The sequence below is a fragment of the Cupressus sempervirens genome, chromosome 7, assembly GCF_028749045.1.
Source record: "Cupressus sempervirens isolate cs-2001-9-10 chromosome 7, ASM2874904v1, whole genome shotgun sequence".
Classification (NCBI taxonomy): Eukaryota; Viridiplantae; Streptophyta; class Pinopsida; order Cupressales; family Cupressaceae; genus Cupressus; species Cupressus sempervirens.
This window is the reverse complement of record NC_143124.1, coordinates 477,128,651-477,145,221: the sequence shown is the minus strand read 5'-3', so window position 1 is coordinate 477,145,221 and position 16,571 is coordinate 477,128,651.

Below are 16,571 nucleotides of genomic sequence, written 5' to 3'. Positions count from 1 at the left end.
ATTTAATTATTTTCCTTGAAATAAGTTCATTTTGATCACCTTATGGTTGTGTGTAATGTGGAAAATTAGGAGGGATAGAAATGGATAAAATATGCTTATTTCTTTTTATCTACTAATTCTGATTATAAATGGATACATTGTATTTTTTTTCTTTCTAGCACTTAAATCTAGATCAAAGTGCTTTAGCAAAAGCCATTTATTTTACTACATATGTCTAGATATGTTGTTATTTTATTTTCCCTACCACATTCTATGATTAGACTACTTAGACATATGTGCAAAGTACTATGTTTCACTCTTGCATTGGATCCATCCAATCCTCTTATTCTGAGTTGCTAGGATTTTTGTGTTAGGTTCAAGGCATTCTATAATGCCCCACCTGGAGATCCTTGGAACAAGGATGAAATATAGCAAGAATATTTTTATTTTATTAAACCAAGTGTAAGTGTACATGGTAACAACCTACACAGATCAAAAGACTGCAACAGAAGACTAACAAACATCCAACACCAACGGATCTCCAAATGTCACCACTGATAAAAACATAACCAAAAAAAAAAAGAGATCAACCAAGCTGAAAGACCAAAGTGGATCCCTGAAAATTGGCTAAGGCTAAAATCCTAAAGCCCTAAAATTTGGCTAAGTCTAAATTTTTGAAGCCCTAAAATTTCCTAGAATATTTATCTAAGCCTGTAGAGGTCTGGAACCTATCTCAAATGAATTGTCACATATATTAAAATATACCTTAAGTATTAGAAACTAAACAATATATTTTAAACCCTTAGGAAATCTATTTTGAACTAGGAAAGTGTAAAACCTACAAGGGTGTCCAAAACCAATTTCCAAACTTTTTTTCAACAGCCCTAGATAGCTCCTATTTTTTGCACAAAAGAAAACAATAGTAGATTCTCATGCAAAGAAGTCCACTCTAGCAAGAAGAAGTGCATAGTGTCATGTGAAGAAGTGCATTTCCATGTGAGGAAGTGCATTCCAACAACATAAATTGATGCCAAATTTTGCATGAAGAAACACATCGTGTCGCACAAAGACTTGCATTCTTGCACGAGAAAGCGCAATCTAACACAAGATCTTAAATCAGCACACAAACACAAAGCACAATAGAAAGCTATAGAAACTACGAAAAAAAGTTCCTCCACACCAAGGAGTACTGGATCCACATTTAAAAGCAATAAAACTTGACATAAATAGAAAGAAACATCACAGTAAACTGGTAGCAATAATACATTTAAACATAAATAACAAACTAAGTACACAGTTCCTCCCAACCATAATAGCATCATTAGACCATCGTGGGCCCTAGCCATCCCCCTATGCATAGCATTCCCAAGCTACCAATCAAATTGATGGTACTATCATAATGAAAATGTCACTACTAAACATGCTACAAAAGCAAAAGAAATCTAACATGCTAGTAGTAAAGCAGAAGATAATCCTACTGGTAGATACATCATCTATCATATGTTAAACATCATAATAAGGAATGCATCAAAAATAAGATCATCTAATATGATAAAAAAACATCCCAATGAAAGCATAAATCACAAGAAAGCATACTCCAAAACCTGAAGTACCAAGTGAACAATCCAACAATAGTCACACTAGGACAATAGACTGTCTCTATACACTGGTCCCTAGTAGTGGTGATGGTAGCTATGCCTCCCCACCATGTGGAACCCATAGGTCCACACTCGCCATGCTAATCGAGATAATGATTCAACCACAAACACGCAAAACACATCCATGGCTAACACACACACCAAGCAATATGATGACTAAATCCAAGACATAAACAATGCATAAACTACAAGTCCTAGTCAAACATCTCAGTGGGCTACTATGTAGGGACTAAGATTATGGAGAGTCACTTGGCATCAAAAAGCCCAAGCTAGGACTTGTGCAGATTCAACATCCCTCAACAGAAAGGCTCTAGCACCCCAAAAAATTTATTATCTTAAGTTTATTACCACCCAATTCTTTATTTAATTTTCACTTAATTAAAGCTTCCTTCACCAACCCTCTAGGCACAAAGATCACCAAGCTATGAGGTAGAAGCACCCTCCATATGCTACCCTACCCTACCTATGTTCATCCAATGATGAGTGCCCGTAGGCATGCAAATTCCCAACCCATCCCAAAAGATCAGAACTTCTGGAAGTACCATGGAAGATCAGGCCTTGCAAGTCACCTAAAAAATGTACTTGTGTGTGGTGCACCACCATCATGAAGATCAACACAAGGACTAGATGAGAACCCAAATAGAAGGTCAATCAACCAAAAATATAATTGGGATGATGGATGCTACATGCATCCCAATGCAACATAAAGTGCAAAAGTGGTTTGACAAATATCCAAACAAATCATCCAAGTCCATGACTCACATTGTGCCAAGAAAACCCAAGAAAATAGGGTGGCAAGCAAAATGAGGCAAAAACCCCAAATTTTGGAAAAAAATTGAAATTAAAACCCATTTGGCCTTTGGGTGCAAAAACCCCAAAAATCAAAAAATAATTGAAATTGGACATTGTATGCAAAAATGGCTAGCATAACAACTTAGAAAGCCAAACCCCCATTTCAAAAATAGGGAAAATGTTCATACCTGACCAACCAGGCAGAACCAGCAAATAGAAATGGAGGAGAACACTAGTTCTCAGCCTCCTAACATACTACTAAAAGAAATGGAAGCTAAAACGGAGTAAAAGAAATAAAATGGGAAAGCCCTACCTATCAACAAAGGGGCAAATACTAAAAACAACCAGATAAAACAAATACCCCACCGAATCTACTGAAAGTGACGACAAAGAAAGGTCTTCCTAAGTTGGATTGAATGAGACTAATCTCACAAAATTCCCATGCTCACAACTCCTAGAATGAACAAAAAGAAAATCCTTCAAAAGAGGTTTTCTCAAATTTTCTCTCAAATTCTATTTCTAAAATGTGAGAAGTGAATAATAAAAACACTTTTCCAATACTTATTCATTTTTGAGTGAATAATCAATTATGGAAAATAGCCAGTTGGAGTAGCTAAACTCCAAATCAATCCAAATGAAAATACGTTATTAATGTAATGGAAATTCACCTAAGGAAAAGTTGCTAGAAATTAAATCCAAAAAGATTTAAAACTTGAAAACCCAAAATCACATAAAATCACTTAACACTTTCACGATAGAGCCAACCTCTAAATGCATAGACACGCTCACTGGTCTAATAACATAATGCAGATGAGTTTGGATTTACTAATCATCGAAAGGTTTAGATTTAAATAATTAAAATAGGGATACATCGACCATACAAGGATGACATTGGTAAAATATGAACAGTTGAATCACTATTTCCATGTGTTGCTACTAGGGATATAATTCCTGCACACTAAAACACACGATCAAGTGCAATTGCATATAATATCATAGCCAAAGCAACATGTATTAAAATACCTATTTAATCCATTTAAATCACTCACATTCACAAAAAGTGTAAAAATACAATAATGTAGTAAATCACCATAGCATAAAACCCATCACATAACATAACCAACAATTATGTCCAAATAAACCATATAACCAGATATCATCATAGATCTACTGTCACATCAAAATAGCATCAACATGCAAATATGATAAACTAAATAGCATAGCAATAAAGCATCTATGGTACTAAATCAAAGTATAACATCTGACCCTCAGGTCATCTCAAAGTACATAAAAACAATAAAAGTAAGAAGGATCTCTCGAATCAAAATAGACAAGGTATGGACTCTAAACACAAGAGGCACTACACATTCTTTGTATCAAGAAGGACCTCATGGGAGCTAAACATTCCATGGTTGGTGTGGTCAAATGGCTAGGGCCACACCACCATCTTAGGTAGTAGATGGATGATGTGTGATGGATGTGGAAACTAAACCTTGTAGATGGCCATATATTCAAGGCATCCTACATTTGATGTGATGCATATAATCATCTTATGATGATAATTTGGATGTAATTATAAACTATGGATAATGTATCTATAATGATCTTTAATGTATTTATTAATCATGCATTTTGATGGATGGATGATGTGTAGGTCAATATCTTGGATAATGTGATTTAATTACATTCTATAATGGTAAACTACTCAAACTAGGGTTTCATTTGTTTATTTTCACATTTCTAGTAATTGTATAATGTGGCAGTTATTGAGTAGAGCATGGTTCTTACTCATGTTATCAAAGTAGTATTTAAACCATAGGTTCTTGGGATACTATGATAATTTGCATAGATGTGTATGGGATGGGTAAAGGTATTTGATATTGTATATGAGCAATGTTAGTATGCTAATAGAAACCAAATTTAAATAAAGCTTCTACAAACTAAACAAAATTCATAAACTTCAAGATAGACTAAGATGAACTCTCAATTGAGAATATGAGCCATTAATGAGCTCTCTCAATGAGAAGCTCTCTTGTTGAGTAGCTTTATCTAAATGGATAGGATGTATGCTCAATATGCTTCCAAAGGCTTCAATGGATGATTGTGGATTTTTGGTGTGGATAGATGGCTTTAGTATGGATTTGTCTCTCAAAATAGCATTATAACTTTACTTCATGGATTGTGTTATTTTGTAAAGGGGAAGGATCCAATTTATAGGCAAGAGGCTTGAGGGATTGAGGGCTAAGATGCAAGGATGGGAAAAAGCTCATGGAGGGCTTAGATTGCATGAGAGGAGAGCACATGGATTGTGCTTCCTTACAACCAATCAAGGAGTGACACATGTCACATGGTGAGAGGATGGAGGAAAGGGAAAGGATGAGTCAACAAAGGAGGCTCAAGGGATAAAATCTTCATAAAGACCCTTCATAAGTGCTTTGTAAGAACATTTATGACTTTGTGGGCTTTATAAAGTTTTGTGGTTGAAGATATTTGTGAGAGATACCATGAAATTCAAATTTGAGGGTTTAGGGAGGTTTTAAGCTTGCTTAGGGTTGTAAAAATGATTAGAGGAAGGGTTAGAGATGGCTTAGGACTAGGCAAGTGGATGGCAAGTGGATTGCAATTAATGGGGGTGGGTGAAGGAGGAGATATTTGTTAACTTTGGCTTGAGTTAGCAAGTCTTAACCCATGTTTAGGGAATGTGACAAGGTTAGGAGGGGATTAGGATTAGGTTTAAAGACATCTTCTAGAAGAGTCTAGACTTTGGATGAGGATAAAGACTTTCTAGAATAGTCTAGAATTTCTTAGGATGAGGATGAAGACTTTCTAGAAGAGTCTAGAACTTCTTAGGATGAGGATAAATTACATTTTTAGGAAATAAATAAAGTTTTATTTATTTCAAGGGTTTGGGTTGAGGAGATATTTATTAAAATATTTTTAATAAACATGAGGATTAATATTTAATCTTAATTAAATATTTTGAGTTGGGATTAGGGGTAGGAAATGATGGGATTAGCCTTTAATCGAAATTAAAGAAGGATTAGAAGATTTTGGAAGAGGTTATTGGTCATAAGGAAATTGGCCAAGTTTTGGGCAAAAAATAAATTTTTTATTTATTTTAGGATTTTTGGTCAATTTATTAATTAAATAATTAACAAATAAGGAAATAATGTTTAAATAAGATTTAAACATTTATGGGAGGGATTCCTTAATTAAATATTTTTAATTAAGATAAAGGGATTTAATGACATAAAAATTAATTAATTAAATAATTAAATAATTAATTAATAAATGATGATGTCATCATGGATTTTTTCAAAAAATAAAAATACTTTATTTTTTAAAGGATTTTTAGGTGTCTACAGATATATCACCATAATCAGTAGAGCTCTTGGGTCCACACTAGGGCCTTGAGTTCATTGTCCTTAATTATGACCCTAGTTTATGCAACTACAAATCAACTACACTTAGTCTATGTGTATGGGTAGAGAGTCTTGGTTGATTATTGTATCTCTAAGTTATGATTACTTCCAACAAGAAAGGGTGGGATGCTCTTTTAAGTATGTCATAATCTTAGGTTGACCTTGCATTCTTTTAAAGGTTGTCAAAATGGAACTCTCCTAAAATGATTGGTAAGTTGCCTCATTTGGCAATGATTTTATAAATTCTATGTTTGTACATTATGTATATTGTTTATGTTAGAGTTAAGAATATTGTAAGATTTTGGTATAGCTCTAATACCATGTAAGAATTTGGTATAGCTATGCTACCAAATAATAATTTTCCTTAGGGAAAAATCACCCAAGATCAAGGAACTCAAGTACAAGCACAATAGTACACCAACAAGATATGAGCATAATAACAATATCCAAAATTGATCTATTTCTATTCAATCTTCTCATGTAGTGAGTGAGTATGAAAGTACACTAGGAGTGCCTATCTATAAAAGCATCTAGAATGCTTCTAGAATGCATAGGAATCAACAGCATGATAAGTCATACAACCAAGCACATATCCACTAGAAGTGGGTTATCCTCCATTAAGTATAGGAGTAAGTACAATGATGAGAGTATAAGCCTACAAAGGTGCAGCATGCAAAATTATGTTGTAGACACCATGCACTGATTTAGAGTTTCTTACTCCAATCTTGTCAACATGACAATTCATAAGAGTACGCAAACTCCTACATGTCTCACCTAAGAAATAATAAAATAATGCATTGACCTAGGTAAACTTAAGTAAAGTACAATAAGTAAATACTAATTTACAACAACACCCACCCTTAAGTGTAACTTAGGGGAATGCCCTTAAGCTTACAAAAACTAGGATGAAATGTAGAATGGGTCCTAGCTACTAGGCCATGTTAGGTACCCAAGTATATAATGAAATACAATCTCTCATAAAGCAAAGAAAGAGGGAAAACTTCATGGGAAAAACCCTCCCCCATAAAGAGAGATGAAAAGAAAAGATGCATGCATGGATGGAGTAATCAAGACCCCCCCCATTATGACATACATTATATATATACAAGAGAAGTAGAAGGACAAAACCCCTTAAGAGGAAAAAGTCCCCCCCCCCCCCAATAAAAGAGAAGAAGAAGGAGACAAGGTAGTCCTCCCCCCCTAAAAGTAAGGTGTCGACCAGTGGGAAATGCTCCAATGTTGAAGCTGATCCATGACCATTGAATGATGTTCATTCCCTTTGGAAGAAAAAATGGTAGAGGTACATGTGAGATGCTTCCCCTAGGTGTAGAAAAAATCTCAAAGATGAAAAGTATCTCTAAAACCTACTCAACTATCCTTGTGTTGATGTTGATGATCACTCCTTCCAACATTGCTATAAAGAAGAAGTGTAGATCTAGCAAGGATTGATGTAGAACCTATTTCAAACAATAATATATATCCTCAAATAATAAAGAGACCTCTTGCAACTACTGTACATAAGAATCCACAATAACATCAACCTGTAAAGACTGATCATGTAGAGAATGGACATGAGGGTCAAAGTGAGCCCTTGCAACAACTAAAGAAGGATATGCCCCATCAAAGAGAAGTTGTAGATCATCAAAGAATTCTCCCAAGTCTACTATTTGTGACTCCACAAACAAACAAGAAATGTCTACCAAGAATTCATCCACTGATGTTGGAACTGGAAGAAAAAGTGTACTCTGTTGTGTTGGATCAATCACTATGGAAATGGATGAAGTATTTGCCTCAATAAGAAGAAGATAAATATCATCAAGGATGTCTCCCACATCTTCAATGTGGGACCCCACAAATAGAATTGCAATGTCTAAAAGGAAGGTATCCCATGAAGGTAAAGTAAGAAGACATGAAGGTTCCTACTGCATTGATGCCAAACCATCTATGGATGGAACTAGATCAGAAGTAGCAACAGGAGCATTTGGAGAGGATACAACTACCATTGGAGGTATTAGATCTTTTGGAAATGGAGGGATGTGTGGATCTCCATATGTCTCCCAAATATGGATCCAAATATCATATAAATCTTTTGACTTCAAGTCATCAAGTGAATCCGTAACCTCGATATCCATAAATAGAAAGAGTGCACGACAAAAGATGGAACATGTGTTCTCATCATATAAAAGTCCTCTCGCATATGGTAGTGCATTATGCTGACTAAGATATGGGATAACCAATTCACTCCAGTCATGATAGTTTTCTAGTGTCAAGGTAATTAAATATTCCTCTTCCATGATAGACTAATCAACGTAACCCCCAAAATGCAAGAAAAATGAAAGAACCCCCCTAATGAATGATTCGATGCTTTATAAGTAATGATGTACAATAGGCCACTTGTAAAAATGTACAAGATGGACTTCTAATTTTTCTAGTTACAACTATCTTTTGAGGCTTATCTCTTGAACTAAGCATTGTAGCTCAGATGTACAACAATTTTAAAAAGTAATCAAAGCAATATAATGTAGAAAAGGCCCTAATGTTGAAAGTGATATTTTTGTCCACAAAACCCTATTATATAAATGTAGATCTAGAAAGTAGATAAAAAAATAGTGCACTTTCAGAAGAAAAAAAACAAAACCTAAAAATGAGTCCAAATGAGCCCATACAGAGCATTTCAAGTTGTAAAATGTAGGATTGGATAGGTACAATCAAATCAAATACCAAATACCGATCTGAATCAAATCAAATACCAATCTAAATCAAATCAAATTGCAAATCTAAAGAATGATCTTATCAAACTTGCAAATCAAGCCTTCAGGTGCCTTTGCCAAAAAAATTTACCTCAAGTTTGACTATGGCCTAGGGTAGGCGACTTTATAGCCAATTTTCACCAAATCAATGTTCTAGACACAATGGCAAGGTCCGCTTTGGCTCTAGATGCTCCCAATATCTATAGCTACTCTAGATCTGAGTCAAGGTGCTAAAGTAAGAAGATGGTCTCAAATGGCTATGCGAAGAGAAATTACTCAGGCTCTGATACCATGTAAGAATTTGGTATAGCTATGATACCAAATAATAATTTTTCTTAGAGAAAAATCACCCAAGATCAAGGAACTCAAGCACAAGCACAATAGTAGACCAACAAGGTATGAGTAGAATAACAATATCCAAAATTGATTTATTTCTATTCAATGCTCTCATATAGTGAGTGAGTATGAAATTATACTAGGAGAGCCTATATATAAAGGCCTTTGGAATGCTTCTAGAATGCATAGGAATCAGCAACATGATAATTCATACAACCAGGCACACATCCACTAGAAGTGGGTTACCCTCCATTAAGCACAAGAGTAAGTGTGATGATGACAGGATAAGCCTACAAAGGTGTAGCACACAAAATTATGTTTTAGACACCATGTTCTTAGTTAATAGTGCAAATAACTGTGTTGTGTACATGACAACTCAATTAATTATACAAACTCCTATGTTGTAGACACCATGTGCTGATTTAGAGTTGCTTACTCCAATGTTGTCAACATGACAACTCATAAGAGTATGCAAAATCCTAAGTGTCTCACCTAAGAAATAATAAAATAATGGATAATAATAAAATAATGCATTGACCTAAGTAAACTTAATTAAAGTGTAATAAGTAAATACTTATTTACACCAAAAAATATAGTACTTGATTCTTGCATGTGTGAAGCAATAAGGATGTAAATTATCATTATCCTTTGAGGCAGTTGATTTATGGTTACAAAAGTCTATAAGATTTTATACTTGGCTTGTGATAGCAAAAGAAATATATCTTATATTGTGTAACTGGTGCATGTTGCATATGTGGTGCTAGAAATTTGATATTAGATTCATGAGATTCTTGGAGTAATCTAGCATGATATGAAGGAAGAACAAGGGATTCTAGTTGTAAAACTATAGCATGTTGCATTTTTTCATTTAGAAATGTAGGGTATGTGTAGGATTATGGTGGGCCAAAAATTGGTGATGTGAAGAAAAACTAGTCAAAAAATTCCAAAAGCAATTTAAAATTCACTGGGACTTCCCCCCCCCCCCCCCCAATCCTAATACCAATGCAAAAAAAAAACTACTTAGGCATATTGGGTAATCGATATATTGGATACCTAAAACTTGCACATAGGTTTTTTTTAAAATTAAATGTTAATTTGTCATTTTCCTTCAACAACAATGACCTCTAATATCAGTTATAGGATTAAAAATTGATTATACAAAAATATCTTGCCATTTTATGACTCCACCTTGCATCCAAACACAAGTAGGTTCAAATTTTATTGTTTTTCAATTGATTTTTTTTTTTTAATTTAGGTTTTTGTAATGAAAATGAAAGATTTTTAGTTTGATTTATAAATTGTTCATTTAAATTATAATTCTATGTTTATTTGCATTATAAATATGCATGGAAGATGCTAACCAACCTCCAAATAATCCCTTGCCAAATAATGATCCTTACAATAATTCAAAACCACTACTACCTCCTCAAAACCCTCCCCAAATTCAAGAACAAATTGAAGAAAATCTAAATGAATTAAGGATTATACAATAAACATATAACATTATCCCTAGTTTATCTCCCATGCTATCCACCCTTAATACTATTGTGGGTAGTATTCATACACTTACTGAGCAACACAATGTAGCACCTCTTCATTGGCATGATAAGATATGCCTCTAGTTTGATGATGGGGTTATGGCCTTTAATATTAGTAAAAAGGAATTAATTGGCCTATTTTATGACCCCAAAACTAGCAAAACAGTTGACCCAAAAAAATCAAAATTGTCAACAAATGTTGCACTAATGAGGCCATTAGAACTCATTTTTGGGATTGTTGGTGGATGGTTTTGACAAACCAGTACACAACAATTTGGAGGTGTCCATATATTTATTGAGAAAATTATATGTTGAGTTTATCAAAGGGCTTAAAGTTAATTATTGGAGGCTAAATATGGGCGTAGGAGGTGGAGCTCTGTAGGATAGACCTGGGGTGATGCGAAAGAAAGTCACCATATTTGTCCCCCCCTTATATCTCTACCCCTCCTCTAGTGTAGCAACCCGATGTCATTGAAAAGGCTCGTGCAACATCTATTAGATCCATTTATCATTTGATCAATCTACTAGCCACCCAAACTAGGTCATTTTTGTCTCCCCATGTTGATGATGCTTGTGCTAGTACATCTAGCAACTCTTTGCATGTTTGTGTGTTACATACTTGCATTATGTGCAAGATTCTTTGTCTAGGTCCCATTACTAGTTTTGAGATTTAGTTTGAGGTTGGGGATGATGACACAATAGACATAGTTGCAGAGACACACATAGCTTCTACAAGAAATGAGGCAGGGCAGGAAGGGACATGGACTCCTTCTATTATGGTAAGTCTATACATTTTATTTTTCATAACATTTTTAATTTAAAATCATTATTTATATTTATTTTTAAATGGCAACTTCATACTTATTTACATTATGTGATTCATTTATGTCCATCTAATGACAGAGGAGGAGATGAGAGATTTGGATGATGTCACACTTTCAACCATTTCATTTGGCCTTGAGACCTCTATGGTATGTATTATTTGATTACTCATTGATTTCCTATTTGATATCATATTTGATATTATTTCTCATCTTCTTTTTCTCTTGTTGGTTTCACCTATCACTAGGGGATAGTGTGAAGTGGTTGCACCACTGAACATTGATAGGGGGAAGGTAATTATATGTTTTAAAGTCATTAAATGCATATATAGATAGATATATACTTTTTAGTTGTTTGTACTAATAAAAAAAATTTCCATTGTTTATTTAGTAAGGGATGGCCTCTAATGATGCACATACCCAGATTCACCAACGCAGACCCTCGGGCATTTCCATTCATAGTGAGAGCTCTATAGTATGTATATTTATCATTTATTTGTTACTAAACTTAATGTTCTTATATTATAAATAAATTATTGTCATCATTGTAACAACTAAATTTTTAATTTTTGTAGGAAACATCTGATGCAATGGAGGGGGATCAACACAACTTTGTATCTTTCTCACTTAGCTGACATTTGTCAATGAGAGATCACCTAAGGTAAATTATAATTTGAATTCTTGATTATGTTATTAATTTATTATGTTATCATTAATAATTTTATTGTTTAAGTTGTACATAAATCTAACAACCATACAAACATGTTTAGGTTGGACTTAGTGAGGTGGGTGCTTTGTGGATGACATATGCGAAGACTCTTGAGCGACAGAGCAAGGCATGGAGAGAGGTAAATGAATATGCCTTCATTATTGATCAATATGAATTTGAATAAATTTATATTTGATAACTACAAATCATTTAATTAAATAGTCTAACTTGGATTTTTTTTTTTTTGTTCATACATGATCTAGCAAGTTCAAAGAGTGCATTGAAGAGGCTCCATTTTGATGATCCTTCAGTAGCCTAGGATATAGTAGTTTTTTAGGGATGCCTTAGGAAACTTTTTTTATGGAATATGCCATATTTTATGTATAAACTTTGATTTCATAGACATATTTTGATGGCTTGTGCCATATTTGTATACGGATGTACATTTTGACATACATTTGCATCAAATTTATATATGATTATATATTTTGATATATTATGTTAGTGTAAATTATTGTGTATGTGTATTTGTACAATTTATGGAATATTGTTTATTATAATCAAGTTCATTCAAATCTTGTTAAATTGATTCTCGTTCATTGGAATCTTGTACATGGTATATGAAATCTTATTCATTTTAGTCTTGTTCATTAGACTCTTGTCCATGTTTTATGAAATTAATATCACAAGAATAGAAAATTGTTAGAGTAATAAAGTACTTTCTTATTAATTAAATCATATTGATTTAATTAATAAGTCACTTATTATCTCTAGTTTATTTAGACTAAACTTTGGACATATAATAATTAATTATTTTATTAATTATTATCATGCAACCTAGGTTTTACCTTTTAGGGTTTTGATCTCCTTTATAAGGATTGATCTCTTTTTAATAATTTATTCATTCAATAAAATTTACAAATCTTTTTTGCACATCAAGACTATCTCATCTTTTGTGGATCTCTAAATTCGAGCCTCTATAGCTTTTTCTTCTCTCTTTCTGTAGCATGTATTTGCATGCAGTGATTCTTGGGAGCTATGGCGTTGAGCTTTCATTAACTTCAACATGTGGTAAATGATCCATCTCACTAAAATATATAGGTACCCAACACTACATATGCCTAGTACATAGGAACAAAAATTGAATACAGATCTCAGTCCATAAAACCAATGATGTATAAGAAACAATAGAAGAACCAATATATATATGAACCCCTTTTACTTGCAAAAGTATATCTTGTATTTGTCAATTATGTTATGGTCAGAATACTACTCATTTTTCCTACCTGCACCCGTCATGGGCACCCTACTTATATATGTCATAATAGTTTAGATGTGATAGTTGATAATTAATATGAAGTAAAAAACTTAATGATTCTTCTAGAAAGCTTTCTATTCATTCAGAATAATCAACTCATGGAATCATAACAAATAATTGCTAAAATTCATGCAAAAAAAAAACCCTTTAAAGAGAAAGTAAAGAAATATATATATATATATATATATATATATATATATATATATATATATATATATATATATATATATATATATATATATATATATATATATATATATATAGGCCTAACAAGAGAAATGCATTAGAATATCCCAATGTAGTCTAATTCAATAGAAAAGATAACCCATTTATGGGTATTATTTAGAGCGATATATGAATCCTCTTTTCATAAAGATCAAGATCAAGTGGATATTATAGAACTTCTTTACAAACATAAATCACTTTTGAATTATTCCATGGATCCGATGAATATGCAAAAAAGAATACATATGTGTTTACTAAGGTGATCAGTTTCAAGCACGTCATGAGGCTAATGGCATTGAAGGGATACTCACTGGAAAAAGGAAGATGCAGAAAAAAGGCAAAACATCAACCCCCCATGGCACTTCAATTAGAGTAGTGCATGTACAATAAGGCACAAGATATGGTAAATCCCAAGAATATATTAATTTATATGAGTGTCCTCAAATTGCACTACTCAAATCAAAACAAAACACAAGGCAAAACAACTAAAACAAAAATATAGATGAAATATGACACTTTATCTTAGTGCATTTTCAAGAATGCATACAAATGATGACTAAATAGACTAGAAGAGACATAAGGTTGATACAATAGATAGTACAACCCATGATTGATCCCCAAACCTGAAACAACCAAGATATCCACTAGAATGTGAAAATTCAAAAGACTAAATAGAATGTGCTTAGATCTAAATTTAGAAAGACAACTAGCATCACTAGAAAGAGCTCCAAAAGACCTTCTAACGATATAAAGAATTCCCAAATTAGAGACTTAATTCTTAAGATATGTCTCCCAGAGTGCAAAATAGAACCAATGGCTCTAACTACATAAACAAGAAAACAAACAACATTAAAAGTCCAAATAACTTGAACCATTGCGATGGGCTCAAAAAGAAATTTTTGATGATATAAGATTTGTCAAAAAATACCTTTGTTTTCCCAATATATGACCAAAAAACTATCAATATCTTTTTATGACAAAAAAATCGAAAGGATGATGATTTGAAGGTCATTAAATTTCAGCCCCCGATTTGATGACATTAGCACATTTATGCATGTAACTACCTTGTTACAACATTTGTACTTGCTAAATAAGTAGATTTGGCCCTTTTTGGAAAAAAAAATTAAAGCATGTGCTTTTTACAAAAAAAAAAAGCCTTGCATTTTTTCAAATAAAGCTTTTTTAACATTTTGAAAAAAAAATTCAAAAAAAAAAATATTGTCACCTTGGGAAACATGCCTAGATCTATGGGCAATTTTTTTTCCTTACCAGTCAAGTGTGTCCAAATTGGACAAATTTTATATGTAAATAGGGTTTTTAGGCATTATAAATCTAATGATGAGGTCTGTTTGAGCTCAAAGTGCACCAAAAAAAAAGTGGCCCCCAAATCCAATACAGAAAACCTCTAAAAAATAAGAGATCTGAAAACTAAAGACAAACCTCTCATGAAGAGAATAGGGGCATGAAATTTTGAACCTCTAATACCATGTTGAATTTGATCAAACCTCAACCCCACATTTCCCAAGAATCACTACATGTAAACACCTATTACAAAAATAGAGAAGCAAAGTTAACATAGTGGAGGCTCAAGGTTGTTTCCATAGGTTACATATAGAAGGGGATTCTTCAGTTATTATTGATGCTTGTATCCATAGGCACATCATTTCTTGGAAGCTAAAATATGTTCTTAACCAAATTTGGAGACTTCTCGATGAATGTTTGGATATTTGCATTTCACATATTTATCAAGAAGGGAATAAAGTTGCAAATTTTTTATCAAATTTGGGTTGTGATGCGGTTACTACCTCTACTTTTCATCCTTTAACTTTTATTGAGAAATACAAGGTTCTACAAAATCTTCTTCAAGATGACTTAGAAGCCTTTATCTGCTCGACATCTAAAGTTCATTCTTTAGGTGCTGAGTAGATGCTGAGTTCAATAAGAAGGTAATTGATGTTGAGTAATGTGGATTAATATCAGATGTCAAGTTAGTATTTAGGTGTCAAGATGAGAAAGCTATATTCTGGTGCTGAGTAAGCTATGCTCTAGTGTCGAGTAAAGTAGAATTGCATCAAGTTTCAAGTTGGTTACTACACATAGTTGGTCACTGAGTTCAACAAGTAGGTAATTGAAGTGGAGTAATGCTGATAAGTATCAGATGCCTACGTACAGGTGCCGAGTGAAGCAGAATTGTATCAAGTGTCAAATTGTCCAGATAACATAGCTAAACTTGTTCTAGTTTGCATGTAATATATGCTGACTAAAAATATAACGAGTGCCGAGAATATTTGATATCCTTCAGGTGCCGAGTTAAGGTGTCAAGTTTAGTAGGATTGTTTTAGGTGCCGAGCAGAGTAGGTTTTTTACATGCCAAGTCAAGGTAATAAGTATTAGGAGCCGAGTTACCCTGGAAATAGAGTACGATTAGAAATATAGTGATAACTGAGCAAAGTAGAAGCATTTATGATGACATGACATGTATAGTATATTTTGAGATGCTGAGTCCAATAAGAAGGTAATTGATGCTAAGTAATGCGGATTAATATTAGATGCCGAGATAGTATTTAGGTGCCAAGCTGAGCAAGCTATATTTTGGTGCCGAGTAAGCCATGTTCTGGTGCCGAGTAAAGTAGAATTGTATCAGGTTCTATGTTGGTTAGTACACATAGTTGGTTGCTGAGTTCAACAAGAAGGTAATTAAAGCAGAGTAATGTTGATAAGTATCAGATGCCTATGTTCAGGTGCAGAGTGTAGCAAAATTGTATCAAGTGTCGAATTATCTAGAAAACATAGCTAATCCTGTTCTAGTTTGAATATAATATATGCCGAGTGAAAAATAACAGGTACTGAGAATATTTGATATCCTTTAGGTGCCGAGTTAAGGTTTCAAGTTTAGCAGGATTGTTTCAGGTATCGAGCAGAGTGGGTTTTTTAGATGTCGAGTCAAGGTAATAAGTATTAGGTGCCAAGTGTTCATACACCTTTTACTCAAAGCTCATTAATGTCGAATGATTTTATCATAA